Below are 8353 nucleotides of genomic sequence, written 5' to 3'. Positions count from 1 at the left end.
CACACACACACACACACACACACACCTATTGAAACAAAATTAAAATGAAAAAACAAAAATATGCAGTCTTTCTGATCAGCAATCATTAGCATATGCTTTTTTATTTTTTTATACAATTGATATATAATAATTAATGGTCAATCAGCTTGAAACTTTTCCTTAATGTTGATATCTTTGGAGTTTTCATAAATGTTATTATACTATCTGCAGATAAAAATGTAAACTTTTAATTCATAGTAGAGACCGGCCTGAAAATATCACATTCCTCCATTCTGATCACAATATTATGCTGTCTATAAGGGTGATTACCACTTAGTAGTTCTCAGTGGTCACATGCTACAAAAAGGAAACAGAAGAGTTGTGTTCTTGCGACCCCTTCTGGCCAAAGGTCATTATGTGCTTGTCCTGAAGAAATGATATGGATTACTGGGTATGGGGTGCCACCTTGCGGAAGTAAGGTTTTAGTGCACCTGAGCGATGTCTTGAAAGTTTTGTCTGGTTCTAAAGTCCAAGAGTTGGAGGCTCATTCCCACCATAAGCACTCCTCTCTCAGTAGAAATCAACCTCAACTTTAAAGGAAACGACACTTAATTTCCAGTCAGACTCGTCCACATTCCTCAATCGGGCATAAGTCCAAAGTACTTTCAGAAAAATGAAAAAGCAAGGCAACCCATTAGAAAATTCAGGCCAGAGTCTTCTGTCTAGTCCAATGGAACAATGCCTCGACATACCCAGCTACAAGTCCTTAATCCATACCCCATGTCAGATATTGTGAATCTTCTAAGGTAATAGCATATTTCATAATGCCCTAGTAGGCACTTAATTGCTTGTTTGTGGTTTTATGACATAAAGAACAAAGTACCTTTTATGGTGGTGGTCCACTGTTAGTTCAAGAGTTCAAGCAGAAGGGCAGAAGCAGGGAGTAGAATATCCTTGTTTGCATAGATAGTCGCAGGGTAGATGCAAACAAAAAGAGATCTTCGATTACAAAATGCAAAACCCAAAATGAACATGTCATGGCAGATGTGTGTCCCTTCTGAGTGCACAGGGTAAGATTCAACTTTATCATGCCGAGAGAACATTCATAAGAAAATTAACTGGAGACACCACGAAGATTAGAGTAGAAGTAATGGTGCCGGAGAGATGTCTCCATGGTTAAGAATACTGACTGTTGTTCCGGAGGTCCTGACTTCAATTCTCAGCAACCGCATCACCATCTCACAACCACCTACAGTGAGAACTGGCTCCCTCTTCTGGCCTGTAGGCAAGCATACATGCATGCAGAATGCTGTAGATGTAATAAATCTGAAACAAGCCAAAGTGAAAATAAATAGACTTGGAAAGCTATGTGTATTTTATATAACAAGTACAACTACATCTACTGCTATTCTGCATAGATATCCAGGGGCCTGCAGTGTCCATCGAGTTCTGATAGTACACCCATCACTTCAATATCTGAAACCAGTGTCACTTATGAAATAACTTCAGCTAAATTATAAGTTATATCATTGTCATTCAAGTCTGGAAATAACCCTTTTAAGGAATTTACGAAGTTTTAGTCACTGTGTTGCAACAGGATCTCTCAGGGGTTAGAGAGTGGCTCAGAGACTAAGAGCACCGGTAGTGGGATCTAGTGCCCTCTTCTGGTATGTTTGAAGGCAGCTACAACGAACTAACATAAGTAAAAAATAAATATTAAAAAAAGGGGGGGGGGACTGGAGCGATGGCTCAGTGGTTAAGAGCACAGACTGGTCTTCTGGAAGTCATGAGTTCAATTCCCAGCAACCACATGGTGGCTCACAGTGAGATCTGGTACCCTCTTCTGGCCTGCAGTCACATATGCAGGCAGAATGCTATACATAAAATAAATAAATAAATCGATCTTTAAAAGGAAGAAAAAAACAGGAGCTCTCTGTATAATCTGGCATTATCATATTAAGGAATGACATGGACTTGCTGGGTGGACCAAGGTGGCTTTGGTCATACAGGAATCAATCTGCTTTTTTATCCTAAGTACTGAAATAGGTATTTCGAGTCACTATGCCCAAGTGTGAAGAGCCCTTTGATGGTTGTGGTTAGCAACTTTGCTTATCATTTCCCATCATCCAATTCTTTCTATGTAAATGAGACCACTTCTGTAGTGTCTGATTGCAAGTGAATTCTGATTGGCTGTGTAATTCAGACATTTTTGTGGTTACAGTTGAATAAAGAGGAACTTATGGTTTTCTAGGTCTCTAAGTGTTTGCTTTGTCTATGGGTGTATGGATCACGAGGTTGTCAGGTGTGGGCAGAGTTTGGAAGACAGCTTTGCATATCGAGGTCGGTGTTAGCATATGTATGGTTACCAGGAACCAAATCCAGATCCTCTGCAAGAACAACAAGTGATTTCAACTGCTGTGCTATTTTCCTAGCCTCTTCCTCTATACTTTGGTCTTTCTGAAGTCTCCATCTGCCATAACAAAATGACTTCCATGGTTACAACATCTATTTTTAAGAAATGAAACCAGCCAACCAACTAAACTAACTAACTAACTAATTAACAAACAAACAAACAAACAAAAGACAAGGACCATCCCTATAACCCTGGCTTTCTTGAGAAATAACTATGACTGTACATCCATACCATTTCTTTGGACTTCTCTGAAGGACAGGAGGGAGGCTAGTGGAAGAAGTGGAGCTATGTCACTACAGTTATGATTCATTCTAAGTCTGTTTTTTTGTGTTTTTTTTCTGGTTTTTTGTGTTTGTTTGTTTTTTTTTTATTTCTTTATTTTTTTTTTTTTTAGTTTTCAGTGATATTTGGCAAATGCCCATCTTGCTGAGAACCACTGTTACTCATTAAAAAGGCATAAAGAGACCAAATTTCAGAAGAGGTGGCCAAACACTTTTAGATTTCATTCCTTGAATTGAGACCTTTGGTTTGTTTTCCTTGTTTATTTGGCTGAGGCAGGGTATTTTTAAATGGTTGTCCTTGAGCTGACATTGTAGACTAGGCTTGCCTTGAATTCACAGATCAGGCTGCCTCCACCTTCTGAGTGTTGGCAGCAAAAATCTGGCTTTGGGAGGGGCTAAACAATCACACTGAGAGCTGTTATCCTTTTTTGGTCAACGTTATTCAGCAGATATTGTTTAGTAAGTCTCGAGTTAATCATCGGAAGAGGTGTTAACCAGTATCTGGTTCTATCTGGACCTTCAAGGTCTATACAAGGCAGGAGTAACCTGAAGGAGAAGCAGGACGGTCAGGGAGTACTACTTTCAAGAAAGATATATTCCAGTGCAATCTATAAGGTAAGACAAACAGATTTTATTTATTTTTTACTTTTTATTTTTTGCTTATCTACCTATATTAAACACTGCCTGTTCATGGTACATTCAGAAACCAGGGAAAGGTGGCATATCTGCCGAAATTAGAGTTATAGATGGTATTCAGCTGCTTGTTGAACAAAAACTAAGAGATTGTCTCTGATTAAAGAGTTCGTAAATTTTGTTTTGGTCTCAAGTTTCACTTTTCTCATCAAAAGAAATTTTTTGGTATTGATTGGGCTTGTGAAATTCCTGTACTTATGACCCATGATTGCTGACATTACATTTAGCAGGCAAGGACAGGGTGAGACAGACTCTCTAATATTTGTATTTATATCTTTAGTGAAAGACAGTGCAGTAAACATTTCTGGTCCCTGATTCTCCTTGTTTCTGTAGTATATATTGATGTAGAGGGAGGTGGATCACTGTAAACTTGATGCTAGCCTAGTCTACAGACCAAGTTTCAGGAAAGCCAAGGAAAACCAGAGAGGAGGCCTATGTAAGCAAGAACAAAATTTTATTTTGGCTTTTTTTAACGAGGAAGAGACATGATCTGTCTAGTCTTAATGTCTGTAGAATTTTGATAAGGAAGGCCAGTTGAATTTTATTATAGAGTTTTGACTGATCTTATTTGAGCTTTGACTGTGTTTCTTTCTTACAATAAGAAAGCAGAACTAATGTTCTACTTAAATGTTCTCTTAGGAATTATTTTATTATCAAGTGTTTGTGGAGTGTTATACTCCATGGTTGGTTACAGAGACTGAGATGGGGGTGAAATCTCTCTCCATGTATTTCCGGTTGTCTGGGAAGTCACGGTATATGTTGACTTGGTGTGGAGCCACAGATATATGAAAACAAGGTCTACCTCAAAAGTTTCTTGGAGTTCAAGAACAAGGATTACTGAATGAATGAAATTTATGTGTAGAGGCCAGCCTGGTCTACCTAGTATGTTTTGGTACCATGTAGAGAATTGCTGTCTTTCGTAAATATACTCTGCACTTTACAAACGTAGTAACACTAGAAGACTGGGACTGAAAATGTGCAGATAAGATGGTGGTCGAGCTGTGTGTGTTGGTGTGGGAGGGAGACTGCTTCAGTGCTTGCTGCTTTCAAAAGTATGGCCCGTTTCAGCTTTTTAAGGAAACTCCGGGCTTATGATGTGTCTTGATTTATTTGATTTTACTTACTGTCTATTGGGTTCATATTTTATTTTTATTGATTTTACGGATATTTGTGCTTAACTATTTTTGCCTGACTTAACTTAAAAGATTCAGAAGGAGAACATGTGGATGTGTATGGTCTGAGGCTTCTGGATGCTTTTGGGTGCCTCTTCACCTTTCTGCAAAACCTCATTTATCTCAATCTCTAAATATCATCTCTCAGATAACAACAGGCCTGCCAGCTGTAAGGAACCTTTAGTCTTTTAATCTCTCTTTGCCAAAATTTATGTAACTGTCTTTTTAAAGATAGGATATTTCCTGTTGATAATAGGCAAGCACCAGGACCTGATCTGGCCAAGTGTTCTATAAAATTTAAAGAATAATATAATACTCTCTTGCCATCAATGCGATCGCATCTATTGCCTTCTTCATCATGTGTCCCTGTGAAGGGCAATGGTTCCGCAGAACTCCTGTATGTACTCAAGCTGTTTCTACCTAAAGTAGCGGCCCACCACCTTCCTCTAATTAAATAATGTTTTCTCCCATGTAACTACTTGATAGGAATTCCTAAATGTTTGGATTTTTTTACAGTCGACGGTACTTTCCCCTCTAATATCTAGCGCCTTACTTCTTTCACTATCTAGGACATCTGGATTTTCCAGAGTTCATTCGTCCTGTTAAAAGTTATTGATCACGGGGTTGGGAATTTAATTTAGCTCAGTGGTAGAGCGCTTGCCTAGCAAGGGCAAGGCCCTGGGTTCGGTCAACAGCACCGAATAAAAGAAAAAAGAAAGTTATTGATCACAACTCTTAGAGTTTCCTTCTGTTTCTACTTAATTTTCTCGAGTGCTTTCAAAAGAGGCATGGTCCGTAAAGACTGAATCAGATCTCCATGTTCCTGTTAGTAGAGAAAGAAACAAAAGAGCAAATATGTAACTCCCCATCATACCTATTCAAATCACCTAGGCAGAAAGTCGAGGAGGGAGTGGCCTATTGTCTCCAGGAGACAAAGTTCCAAGAAAAACATATATCTGGGCCTGCTGACCAAGATTGTTTCATGTCAGACAGGCTCCACTAGAGCAGGTACAGCACAGAAGACACTGACAGACAAGCAGGCAGGCAGGCGCGCGCGCACACACACACACACACACACACACACACACACACACACACCCTACCTAGGATGAAAAAAGGAACTATGGCAATGCTTGCCTTTGTTTTCAGCACTGGGGAGGCAGAGGCATATGCAGGGCAAAGGCAGGAGAATCTGTGGCTGAGGATGGTGTAAGGCTGCTTTTGGGTGCTTCATCACCATTCTGCACAAATACACACTGGTTTTCTATTCTTTTCTTTTTTCTTTTTTCTTTTTTTCTTTTTTTGTTTGGAGATTTATTTATTTATTTTCTGTACAGTATTTTGCCTGCATATGTAACTGCAGGCCAGAAGAGGGCACCAGACCTCATTACAGATGATTGTGAGCCACCATGTGGTTGCTGGGAATTGAAATCTGGACCTCTGGAAGAGCAGTCAGTGCTCTTAACCGCTGAGCCATCTCTCCAGCCCCTGTTGTCCTCAGCTCCGGAAAAAAAGAAAAAAGAAAAAAGAAAAAAGAAAAAATCCCTAACCCCCCGATTTAACTTTTAATTTCTTGTCATGCTAGGCAAGCGCTCTACCACTCTGTGCTTATGATGTATCTTTTGGTTTATTCGATTTTACTTACTGTCTATTGGGTTTGCATTTGATTTTTATTGATTTTATTGATATTTATGTTTAACTATTTTGACCTGGCTAAATGACTGACTGACTGACTGACTGACTGACTGACTGAGACAGAGACAGGGAGACAGAGAGAGAGAGAGACAGACAGAGAGAGAGACAGACAGACAGAGACAGAGAGACACAGAAAATTCGATCTCTCTCTCTCTCTCTCTCTCTCTCTCTCTCTGATCACAGGCTGAGCTCAGGGACAGTGAGTTCCACACTCACTCAGAGAAAAACTCTGTCTCCAGTCACCCTCACCCAGTGGTAGAGCGCTTGCCTAGCAAGCGCAAGGCCCTGGGTTCGGTCCCCAGCTACGGGGGAAAAAAAAAAAAGAAAGAAGAAAGAAAGAAAGAAAGAAAAGAAAAAGAGAAAAGAAAAAAAAAGAGAGAGTTGCATCTCCCCGCCGCATGGGGGGTGAGAGACAGAGACAGAGAGAGACAGAGAGAGGAAGAGAGACAGAGACAGGGAGACAAAGAGAGAGAGACAGACACAGAGAGAGACAGACAGACAGACAGAAGGAGAGAGGGGGGGTATGTTTACCTACCTCCTCTCGTTTCTCAGACTAGAGATTTCATCTTCCTCTGTCTCTCGAGTGCTGGTGGCTTTGCTGCTGGTTTGGGGGGGGGGATTGGGATAGGGATAGGAAGAGAAAAGGCTTGAGTGCTGATTTTAAAGCTCTCTCTCTCTAAAGCTCTCTCTCTCCCCCCCTCCTTCTCTCTCTCTTTACACACACACACACACACACACACACACACACACACACACACACACACACACACACAAATTTCTCCCAGAGGTCCTGAGTTCAATTACCAGCAACCACAAGGTGGCTGACAACCATCTGTAATGGGATCTGATGCTCTCTTCTGGTGTGTCTGAAAATAATGAAAATAAACGGACGGACACACACACACACACACACACACACACACACACACACACAAATACATATTTATATATTTAAAATGATGCTTAAAAAAAACCCGTCTTCCTGTATAACGGAGGTTTAAAGGGAATCTGGCTGACAGCACGTTTTTGTGGTGTTTTAATTCCTTTTTTTTTTTTTTAACCAAATAGGAGGGAGATCTGTTGTCCCTTTTATTAAAAGCCAAAGTATTAAGTGGCGAGCCGATGTTTCAACTTTCACCATTCTGTTCCTTTCACCAAAAAGAGTTTGCTCTCTCGCCTACCGCGACCCGCGCCTCCCCGCTCCGAGTACGAGGAGGGATCACGCGGGACGGGGCTCTGTCGACCTGCCGCTGTGCGGAGCTTGTGGGGGAGATTGGGTTTCTGGTGGCAGGTGGCGGGGAAGGGCCGTGCACACGCCCGCGTGCGCGGTACCCCCTCTCACCGCGAGGGGTCGTCGCGGGACGGGTGGGTTTGGAAGGGCGGCGCTGGGCTCCCGGTCCCACCCGCCTCCGTTTCCCCCGTGCCCTCCGTCGCGTGTGCGTCCCTCCCACGCGCGTCCACGTCCCGGCCACTCTCGCGGCGAGGTCGTGTCGCGTGTGGTGCGTGCCGCGTGCTCTCGGGCGTCTGCGGTTGCCGCCTCGTCCCCCCCTTCCACGGCAGCGTTCCCACGGCCGGTGGAGATCGCGGGAGCCGTCCTACCCCCCCTTCCCCCTCCGCGGGGCTCTCGAGGGTCCGTGAACCGCGGGGTTGGCCTCGCTCTCGGGGGCGGACTTCTTGTTTGGGGGAACCGGCGGTCGGCCGCGTCCGGCGCGTCGTCGGACGTTGGGACCCGCTGCCACGCGGGGGTCTTCGTCGGTTGGCGTCGGCGTCTGCCTCGGTTCTCTCTCGCGTCGGCTGGCGTCTCCTCGGGCTCCCGGGGGTTGTCCGTTGGTTTCGGGTCGGCTCGGTGCCGCGGGCGTGGCGGGACTGCTCCGGGTTGGGTGCAGTGTGATTCCCGCCGGCTTGGCTCGCGTGCCCGGTCGCCGCCCGAGCGGCCTCCCGGTCCCTTGTGAGGCGTCTCCCGCGGGGGGTGCCGCTGCGGCCGGCCCTGCCGTCGACGGTCCTCGTTCTGCCGGTTCGCTCCCCCTCCCCGCCCGCCGGCGTTCCTTTCTCTCTCGCTCCTCGTCTGGCCGACCCGCGGCCGTGCTGCCGGGCCCCTCCTCAACGGGGGGGGCAGCCGG

The 8353-nt window shown here is 44.1% G+C and overlaps 1 long non-coding RNA gene across 2 annotated transcripts in view; it reads left to right on the top strand.

Moving 5' to 3' along the window:
• Nucleotides 1-2945: 2945 nt before the first annotated feature.
• LOC148001916 (uncharacterized) overlaps nt 2946-8353 on the top strand; it is an 18729-nt gene continuing 13321 nt past the window's right edge. Inside the window, exon 1 of one of the 2 annotated variants that reach the window (XR_015634414.1) lies at nt 2946-3288. This is a non-coding gene — a long non-coding RNA (uncharacterized LOC148001916). The remainder of the gene's footprint in view (nt 3289-8353) is intronic. The other variant, XR_015634415.1, reaches the window with a different exon arrangement.

The sequence above is a fragment of the Rattus norvegicus genome, chromosome 12 (assembly GCF_021556685.1).
Source record: "Rattus norvegicus strain SHRSP/BbbUtx chromosome 12, alternate assembly SHRSP_T2T, whole genome shotgun sequence".
In the NCBI taxonomy this organism is placed as follows: Eukaryota; Metazoa; Chordata; class Mammalia; order Rodentia; family Muridae; genus Rattus; species Rattus norvegicus.
The sequence above is the reverse complement of the archived record's forward strand: the minus strand, read 5'-3'. Positions and strand labels throughout refer to the sequence as shown.